A 10879-nucleotide genomic window follows, 5' to 3' on the forward strand; every position below is an offset into this window, starting at 1 on the left:
TCCCACTTTACAGCACATTTTTTCTCTTTCTCTGTCTACAGGATGAGAATACCAATTTCAGGGCAACTCTTGACCTTGGGAGAGAATTTTTAGGTGTGCAGTTTTTTGAGATGGTGATATTTTGAGATTGACTTTACATATACAGGTAAAGGAACATTTGCTCCATTCTGTATACAAACAGTGCTCACATTGCACAACAGTGGGGAACCATAAAAGTGCCCATGCAAACTGAAACCATGCAAATCATTTAAATAACCAATAGGGAAAATCATGATTGCTCTGTGACCTCTAAAAATTTTTGTCAAAACAAAAAATCATCTCTTACTATCAGCTATAAATATAGGGATAAATGAAAAACAATAGAAAAAATTAGTTTGTTTTATACATTCTAATATAAAACACTTCATTGAAAATTAAAGTTTTTATCTTTGTAAAAATCTTATCAAAAGTAGATTAAACAGTGCTTTCCCTCTTCTTATGGTATAACAGGATATGGAGCATATATCTTTTCTGTCTTATTGAATATCATACTCTTTCTTAAGATTGGGTCAGCTTTTAATATTTTGTTCCTTGTGATTTAAACATCATGTAATATCTTCAAGAGTACTTTAATGTGAGTTTTTCTGTTTTGGGGCTTGAGGCTTTTTGCCAATGTCACTTCCTCTAGGACACCTTCATCTTTTTCTTCATAACCAGTTTCCAATTTCACTTCCAGAGTCATTATTTTTTTGTTTCTTTGCTGCACTTTCATCTTTGTTGGCCAATTCCTGTTTCAATGATGTATACATGTAAAATGTCACATGGGTTCATCACTTAGGAGACAAGTTCACAACACCACTATGCACTTTGCTGTCTGTGCATAAACTGAATAATCGATGCACACTCACCAATCACCAACAGGCACTGAACAAGGTGATGTGATTGGTTACTGATCATGATGCGCATATGCTTTTAACGTCATGATTTTGGGACTGAATGGGTAGTGTTTCACCAAGTGGCAAAATTTAATATTATTCAATACAGAATTCCCTTTAAAGTACCTGTCTAGAGGGCACCTGGGTGGCCCAGTTGGTTGAGCGTCTGCCGTCAGCTCAGGTCATGATCCCAGAGTCCTGGGATCAGCCCAAAACAGGCTCCCTGCTCAGCAGGGAACCTGCTTCTCCTTCTCCCGCTCCCTCTGCTTGTGTGCTCTATCTCTCTCTCTCCCTCTCTATCAAATAAATAAATTAAAAATCTAAAGAAGATAAAATAAAATAAAAATAAAGTACCTGTCTGGAGCTTGTGTCTGAATTCAAGAGGCTTATATAATGCTAGAATGTGGTGGTATAGTAGAGTAAGTGAATTTCTGGTCTGAATTTCTGGAAAGCTTTTCTCAACAACACCATACAATAAGCTACCATCTTCCTGCCTGAAACTTGCTCTCATAGAGCCACAATGTCTTCACCTCCTCATCTTGACTACACAGATCTTCAGGTGCCCTGGTTCTTTGGGCACATCTAGCAGCTTTCTGTAATCTAGAAAAACATTCTGTGGATCTACAAGCTAGGCTAGGATGCTCAGGGTCTCTTCAGGAGTCTCAAATTCAGATATCCCATTCAAAAGATGTTCTGTTCTCTCACTATCAATGAAAAATCAAAACAAAACAGAGTCTTGTTCCCTTTCTGAACCCTGCCTGAAAGAGGACACAGGCTTCTTCGTGGCTTTCCAAACCAATCTGGGTATTCTTCCAATGCTCTCAACTCTGTACTGGGACTCAATCCAAGAATTCTCCTCTCAGGATTCACAAACATCCCTTTAGCTTCAGCCTGATTACCTTCTCTTTTATATATAGTCCCTCCCCTTCCAGCAAACATTACAAGAGTGGGTGGATTCTGACTACTATGTCTAGCACAAGGGGTTCTACTACAATGACCCCTTCTCAAGCAGCAGATGCTTCAAGAATGCAGCTTGAGTGGGAGAAGGGCCATGGGATAAAAAGAAATAGGGAAAAAATGAGCTAATGTACTCCTTAAATTTTATTCTATAGCAAAATAAAAAGAAACACAGTGTGGTATGGTAGTTATGAACTTAAGCAAAGGTCTGACTGCTCCCTGAGTCTAAAGCCAGGCTTTTCCCCATATATATTACTTTATTTCTTTGAGCCTCAGTTTCATCATCTGTAACACTGAGATAATAATAGTACAGACCTCGAGATTTTTGTGAAAATTAAACTTTGTCATAAAAAAGCATTTAGCATAGTGCCTGGCAGATAGCAACTGTTCAGTAAATGGTAGCTCTTGTTACTCAGGGAGACGGCCACCAGTGGATGATGGTAACTCACATTTTTGAGGCTACATATCCCCCCAAATACCCTTTAAATTATGCCAATTATATGCCACCTATGTGATTGCCACAGGTTTGCAAAAGACAGTTGTCCCACAATTCTGCTTTAAGCTAAAGAACTAAACTTTGTTTAGAATTTTCTTTACACAAAATTAAAGGAAGGGGATTTGCTGCTTTTCAAGAAGGATTCTGCAATTACACATTGCATGCATCCTGTGGTCTAGGATGGAGTAATAAATCATATGAATTTCAGTGAAAAGCATTTTCTTTATCATCAACAGAGTCAAACATTTAGAAGGCTGCCAACAGAGCGAATCATGCTAAGTCCTATTAGCTAATCTATGCCATTAATTCCTTTGAACTAATAGATTGAGAGTAAAGAGTCAAGAATCACCAAAATTCAGATTTTTCCCTCCTTTACTTTGATGATTATTATGTCTGTGGCCCTGAGAAACACTCATAACTGCCACTGCCTTCCATCGTTTCCATTTTGTGTCTGGAACTGCTTCCCAGAACTCTGTGTGTGTGTGTGTGTGTACATGGAAGGAGAAATAAATGGTTTTGAAATGATCGAATAGGATATAATTTATTGAAGCATGAAACAGGGTATCGACAGCTTTCCTTAGTTTTCCTTACAAGTGCCACACATCTGGATACAAAACAAAATCAAGAAAATAAATAAATGATCAGCATCTCCTCAGCAATTGCACCCACTGAGAAAAGTAACAACTGTTAAAGCTGAACACAGGGGTAACACAGTTAAAGAGGTACTAAGTAGGGACAAGCCCAGCAAATAAATCATAGACTCCAATCTATCCTGGGATGGGAAGAACCATCCTCTCAGCTCCTGCCTATTATTTCCAACTCTGTACATCTGTTTCTCTACCAGCTTGACCTCTCTGTCCCTTCTTATGGTAGCACCTCAATTTTGCCTTGGGGAACTACCACTCCCACAAGGCATGAAGCCTTGGGTGAAGAAAGCATCTCCCTCCATCGTTAGCTAAAAACACTCAGACTCTCTCTTCTGTAGGAATTCAATCTTGAGCAGGAGAGTGTCCCAGAGAGCTCCTCGCCCCCTCTGCCATGTGAGCACACAGCAAGAAAATGGCTGCCTATCAACCAAGAAACCGGCCCTCACCAGACACCAAATCTGCCAATCTTGGACTTCCCAGCCTCTAGAACTGTGAGAAATAAATGTTTGTTATTTAAACCAGGCAGTCTATGGTATTTTTGCTATAGCAGGCTGAAATGAAAATGCAGAAAGTTCTTAACCTAATATTACATTTCCTTGCCAAAAACACTTGGGTTTTTCTCCACATTAAAACAAACAAAAGTGTAGGCCAGTATTTAACTAACTTTTAAAACTACAACAGCTCCCCAACCCTGCTGAGTGAGAAGTGAGATGCCATACCAACATACTTTTTTCCTGACAGGCATAATGCTACCCCTTTTAATGCAGAGACCTCAGACCCTCATTCAGAATTGTCCCCTAGTGCAAATGACCATTCTTACATCAATCTGGAATTCAGCAATCAAATTCCATATTAGTTACCTCTATATACTTGCCATTATTTTAGGCACTCTGTTGCATATAATAATAATAGAAGGTAACGTTTGCTTGTAACATTGTAGTGATCCCACCAAATTTCAGGACTGGTATCTATTATTTTCCTGGGAAGACCACATCTTTCTCTTTCTCTGAGCTCAGAACCCCCTTGGATCACCAGCTTTTTCAGTGTCTTCCCATTCTTTGTCAAAGAAACAACAAGACATAGAAATGGCAAAGGCAAAAAAATAGTAATAATAATAGTGAATAACGAATCACAAAAGAAAGGAACCATGATGCAGAAGAACTGACTCGAACCCACTTGCTGTCCAAGGATATCTTGAATTATAGTGACCAATGTGTTTATTCTGAGACTCACATTTACCTATGTGATCACTTATTTCCTCATCCCTTTTGACTGACTTCAGGTAGTCCCCACTTTTTGGATACAGAAAACCCTGTATCTGAGATGGGTAAAAGTCACAAAAAGATAGGAAGTCCACAGTCTTGTTACTCAAAGTGGGTCCTGGACCAACAGCATTAGCATCACCTGAGATCTATTAGAAATGCAGAAACTCAGGCTCCATCTCAGACCTACTAAATCAAAATCTGCATTCCAACAAGATCCGCTGGCTAATTCCTCCACACATTAAAGCTTGAAAAGCTCTGGTCGATAGTGTTTGATCATTTGAAAGAGTTTTCAAAGCTACCTGGAGTTCCTGGTTGTAATTTCTAGAATATGAGAGAATTTATAATGCATGTGCACGTCTTCCTTGTGGTAGAGCACGACGCCCTTCTGATTTGTGACTGAAGTAAGAAGACATCTTATAAGATCTGTCTCTACTGATATGAATTGCCCCACAGTGAAATCTTTCAACTATATACGCATCCACTGAAAGAGAAGAATTTATGTGCATATCAAATTTAAAATAGTTACATTTATTTTAATAACACTTAACATGAACATGAATTATGCAACCACATTAAGGAAAGAATAAGAAAAATAAAACCAGTTCCTATAAAATAACTTTGTCCCCCAAATGTGCCCAAAGCAAAATCTTGGCCCAACATGACTTTTCTTTGTCTCTTTTCCAAAATATTCCATTAAACAGATTTAACTTTGTCTTTCAGGCAAACTGCCCTTGCCAAAGAATGATTCTGTGGTATACTTAAATCCATATGGCTCATTCCAATACAAAATGACCATGAAAAATGAAGGGAAAGAGCACAGATTTCTTCTAAAGAATTTATCTGAGATGCCAAAATAGACTACAGTGAGCCTATTGCAAGGGTTAAACTTACGTTCCATGTCCTCCCAAAAATCTAATGAAATTTGGGCCTTCTGGGAAGGATGGAGAAAATTTTATAGAAAATGAAGACTCTAAGGAAAACAATCTCCACAGGTAGTTCGAGACGAATGAGAACCTAGCTATAGCATTCAGGATTTAGGTTAAAAATATGGAAAAGTTTCCTGACAATTAAGATTATTAAATGCATAAATTATCATTATATGGGAAGCTAAGAGGACACAATCTTAATAGAGCTTGCCTCCTTGAAATCATGGAGTTGATTTATTCTCACTGAGGTTCTTCTAATAATGATAATAATTTGTTGTTGCTTTTATTACTATTACTATTATTATTACCATTATTATTATTACATCAGTGCCAATTGAGCAACAGCAACACAGCAGGCATGGTGCTTTGTATTTTGCATGCATTGTAGGTGCTATATTCTTTTTTGCTTTTATAAAATATTTTTTGAAGTATAATTGACATATAACATGTACCAGTTTCAGTCATACAACTGTAGGTGCTATTATTATACCCATTTTACAGCTGAAAAGAACTGAATGTTTCTGGTTAAATGCCTTACCCGAGGTCACAAAGGCAGTGTGTGGTAGGACCAGGGTTCCTACCCAGGCAGCTTCCCTCGCGAGTCAGCACCCTGACCCGCTCTACGATACCACTCTGCCTCCTAATACCCATACGTCATGACAAGTCAGACTGGGACCCCAAAGTTCGGTTAACTTGGTTTGCTCTGACAAATGGACTTAAAGGGAAACTGTAATCAATATTGGGAAAGGCACTAAGGAATAGTAAGATAACATCCAGTTAACCAGGTGGTTAAAGTAGCAAATTTGTTCCTTGTCTGTTCAATGTGTCATCATAATATAAATACAGTGGATGTAATGTTTCTAGTATCTACCTAGATCACATAAGATTACATATGGAAGGCCCAGCCTTTGAGCAGTACATCAGAGGTACTCGACAAATGTCAGTTCTTTCCTTTGCCCCCTCCTTAATCACATGGCTCTTACATATTTTATTTTACTTCTCAAATGGAGAGTGGAAAGGCATGGTCCCTTTAGAAAAAACCATGTGATAGCCCACTGTGAAGGAAACAGATTGGCGTTAGGAGTGACAGGGCAAGAATGGAGCTATTTATAAGGTGTCCCCATATTGTAAAAGGCAGCTCAATTCCACAAGAGAAAAGGAAGGTGAGCATATATCAAGACTTAATATAAGATAGCATAAAAGACCAGAGAGGTATGCAAAAATTTGACATCTATTATAAAACCACCTTGTGCAGGAAGAAATCATGAATTGTTTGAAAACACCAAATGCCTGAACTTTACTGAACTATTACCGAACTGACCAAAAGCAATGGAAATACCAAACTGACCAAAAGCCATGAAAATGACCCAAGTGTTCACAGGAAGGTCCAAATAGGCTGAGTAAAGACGGTTCAGATAACATTTTACTTTTGTCAGAAGGTACATTATTTGTCCTTAAAGGTTTCAAAATGGATTCCTTGGTTATAGGAGAAATTACCAATTTATGTACAAATTTTCAAATTATATTTTATCTTATACAAGTCTTACTGTAATAAGTGAGATGCCCTGTTTTTCTCACTGACCCATATTAGAAGCAAGTCTAATGTCTATGCCTCTATGCTCTAGTAAATCAGAAGGCAAACAATCTAAAAAGAACGAGAAGTTCTCTCTAGCAAGGTATCTTTCACATTTTTGAAACTCACGTCCTCTTTTGATCTGTATCAAAATCTCATGCCTTCTTTTAAGGTTCTTTAAAATTCACAACAAAATGAATATTGTTATTCTCATTGAGTCAAAGCAGTAGAACAAAGTGATGCTTTGTTTTCAAACCACATGGGCCCTGCCTCCAGTATGATATTGGAGGTGGCCGTGAAGGGGGGCAACATGCCCCTGCTCACTTCTGCTTGAAGATTCATTGCTCTCATCCTCATCTTCAAATACTGCTGGCTTTTACATCAGACAAATATTCTCACTGACCAAATCTCAAAGTTCCAATCTGGCTCACTTTCACTGAATACCCGTGGTCTTAAAAGAAGCCTAATTAAAGTGCTAAACGAAATACGTAAACTCTGAAATAATTAAATCTTAGCGACTGCATTTGCAACCTTTGCAAGGTTTCTGTTAATCATTCTAACTCTTGCGAAGCTTTTCTAACATCACTCATATTTTATACATATTGCTGGAACATTTTATAGGTCATCATTTCCTGTCACTATCTGGATTTAGGCCTTTCCCGCCCCCTCCCCGGGATCACACTCAACACATTCATGCCTCTTGTGGGTTACTATCATTTGTTTACCTGGAATGAGAAGGCAGTATGGAATGGGGGAAGGGTCCAAAGGCCTCTGACAGATACACGTACATTCAAATCCTGAATCTGCTGCTGACTATCCAGGTGATCTTGAGCATGTTCCTTAACATCTCTAAGCCTCAATTTTCACATCTGCAAAATGAGTTTAATAATTTCCATCTCTCAGGACTATTGTGAGAATTAAAGTATATATTTAAAGCTCCCTTGCACCGTACCCAGCACAGGGCAGGTACTTACTATATTTTTTTTAGTATCTATCAAGCTTATGGAAAAAAAAAATTTGTTATTAGCATTATGATTTTTAGTACTGAATGATATTGAATATTCCTTTAAGAAAAACAAATGAGTTTGGGTTTTTAAAATGAAAAGTACTATATGTCTAGATTTAATGAAACTTGATCTTTACTATCATAATAGTGATCATTTTGAATGAAATTGAAATATTGTTACCTAGGCAATACCCAAAAACTAATTCCCCAAGACAGAGTGAAAAGAGATGAAAAAATTGCTTCAATAATTACCAATTTGTTTCTAAATGCTAGTTTTCTTGTCACATTATATAAATTAACCATAGTGTGCCTGCCACCAGCATATCAAATTTTTGCATTTTCTAATACACCAACTAAAATTAATTTAAAATAGTTATCTATGATTATCAAGACACCACCAGCTTCATAAACTCGGACCTTTTTCACTATATCTCCTCTGCTCACGTGGTGTGGTCTCTCATTGGTAGTGGGGGAACCTAATTCTCCTAGCATGGATCCTTCCCTTCTTATCCTCACCCATAGGCAGTATGCTCTGCTCAAGAGCAAGGCAGGAAATGCCCACTGAAGGAGCAGGGCCCTGCAATTCCTGCTTACCACACCATAAGGTAGTGGAAACACACAAAGCATTACGAAGTAGAATCTAACTGTATATTATATATAAAATATAATCTGAGATCAAGAAGTTAAAGATGCAATGAAAAAAAAAATAATAAAGCAGAGAAAAGGCCTACAGAGTGATAGACAGTGGGGAGATGATCAAGGAAAGCCTTTCTGGGGAGGCAGAACTTGAATGGAGATGTGAAAGGCATGATGTAGTGAGAAAAATTTAAGTGACAATTTCTTATCAACCCAGATAAACTTTGTTTAAGTCTACGTTTACATACTGCCAAGTGTCCAGAAGAAAAATGACAAATTCAATCATCTTAATAGTTTACAAATAGGAAATTAACCATTGTATGGCCAAAAAAAATCATATACCTAAGAGATAATATCATATGGGTAAAGTATTCTAACATTTGATTAAATACAATGGGGAAATAAATATCAGCAGTTTCCCTTAGGAGTTAAATAAAGTTTGACATATGTGAAAGTTCCTGGCATAGTACCTACCCAATACAATTGCCTAATAGAAAATATTTGAATGCCAGCCCAAAATATCTTCAACCTGCTATTCTATGTCTAATGTATTAATTTATTTGATTAATCTTATAGCTACCTAATTTCTTTAATATTCTGGTAAGAACCTATCCATATTCTTCTGCTCTGAAAAGAAAAGAACTCTCAGTTTTCACATTTTAGTATAAGCCAGTAACAGATAGGCAATTTCTTATGAATGTTCATGGAACCAGAAATGTGCTGGATGCTTTGAACTCGATCTCAGCTCAGTGATGCATCCAAAATAAAAATCTAAGTATAAAATAATAATGGTAGCTTTTACTGTAGGTCTGGAGTTAGTAGCATAGTAGAATTGCATTGCATAATATGCAGCAGACCTACTTCTTTAAAAATCTTCTTAACATTCCCTAAAGTTACTCATAAAGGCAGCCTTTCCTTCTCTCCACCAATTCCCCCAAACTACTCCCCAGTCTTATCCCTGTGCTAATTCTCTTCACCTCTTTACTTTTCTCTCCCCTCTTTCACACGCTTTAGAAGAGAACAAAAAGGAAAAATTGCAGAACTGTACTGAGCTTCCTTGTCTGAAATCCTTGGGGCTTAGATACATTCTAAACTCAGAACTTTTCAGATTTTAAGGTTGGTATAATGCATATACTGCAATTTATATTAAGGGAATGGAGAAGTACCCTAAAATCAAACACATTAATATTTTAGCACTGATATACATGAATATTCATATTAAGTGGGATAAATAAATATCATACATAAGACTATTCAAGCTCAGGGCAAGTTTAGGACCAAATGGATTTGCCAGAAAAGAAGAGAGCTTTTTGTTTTCAGAGCTTTGGTGATTCCAAAATTGCACAAGAAATTACTAATCTATACTTCAAAACTACTATTTTTTTTTTCAAAAAAAATAATATTTTTCTTTTATTCCTAGCACATTTAATTTTATTAATAGTCAACTAAGGGTATTAAGAATGATGGAATTGTGTTGGCAGAGGATGGGTGATTCACTGAGCACCCACTCTGTGCTGAGCACTATTCTGGGCTCTGTACCTGCTGAACAAAGCAGATGAAAGTCCTGCTTTCATGCAGCTTGCTTATGTTTTGGGAAAGGCAGGGGGTAGGGACAGATAATAAACAAACAAGCAAAAGAAAATATAATCTGAGATCCAGAAGTTAAAGTTGCAATGAAAAAAAATAATAAAGCAGAGAAAAGGCCTACAAAGTGATATAGAGTGGGGATATGATCAAGGAAAGCCTTTCTGGGGAGGCAGAACTTGAATGGAGATGTGAAAGGCATCATGTAGTGAGCCTTGTGACTTTCTGGAAGAAGACTACTCCAGGCTGAGGGGATGATAAATACAAAATTAGGGGTCAGTCGGCGGGGGAGAGGGTAGGGTGCTTTTTGAGGAAGCCAGGGTGGTAGAATGACCTGAGGGATCAGGAGAGACAAAGGAAGTGAGGTCAGAAGGAAAAATAGTATTTAGGCATGGTTCTTAAAATTCAAGAATGAGGGGATGGGACAGGTGATTGGAACCATCATTGACAGCAGATGACAGGAGGAAGACAGCCAGACAAGGTTGGTGAGTGAGAGGTACGAGCCCAGCAGGGAAGATAATGAGGTGAGCAAGGGGCTGCCACACTGCCAAAAGGCTTTGCCAAGGCTCTAAGCAAGCATGGTGGGGCAATGCCAGAAGGCAGGGGAACAGGCAGCAGAGGGCAGAGCCCCTTTCTTGAGAAGAACAGTGGGAGAGAGGGAACAGACACACTCATGGAGTTGTCAATCAAGGGGAAGCCCTGGCTATAGGACAGGGAAGAATCCATTGCCCAAAGGGGAGATCTCAAGCAAAACAGTTCTGGCAGCCTGGGGTTAGCTGAGTTAGCTGAGTTAGCTGAATACTTACTGTCCTCCTAAACAGAGCTGGAATCAGCTCTGCTGGCTAGGGCAGGACCCAGGCAGGTGGGAAGTGGGA

This window comes from Mirounga angustirostris, unplaced genomic scaffold (assembly GCF_029215605.1).
Source record: "Mirounga angustirostris isolate CCGP_5_RB_7025 unplaced genomic scaffold, mMirAng1.0.hap1 SCAF_7, whole genome shotgun sequence".
NCBI lineage: Eukaryota > Metazoa > Chordata > Mammalia > Carnivora > Phocidae > Mirounga > Mirounga angustirostris.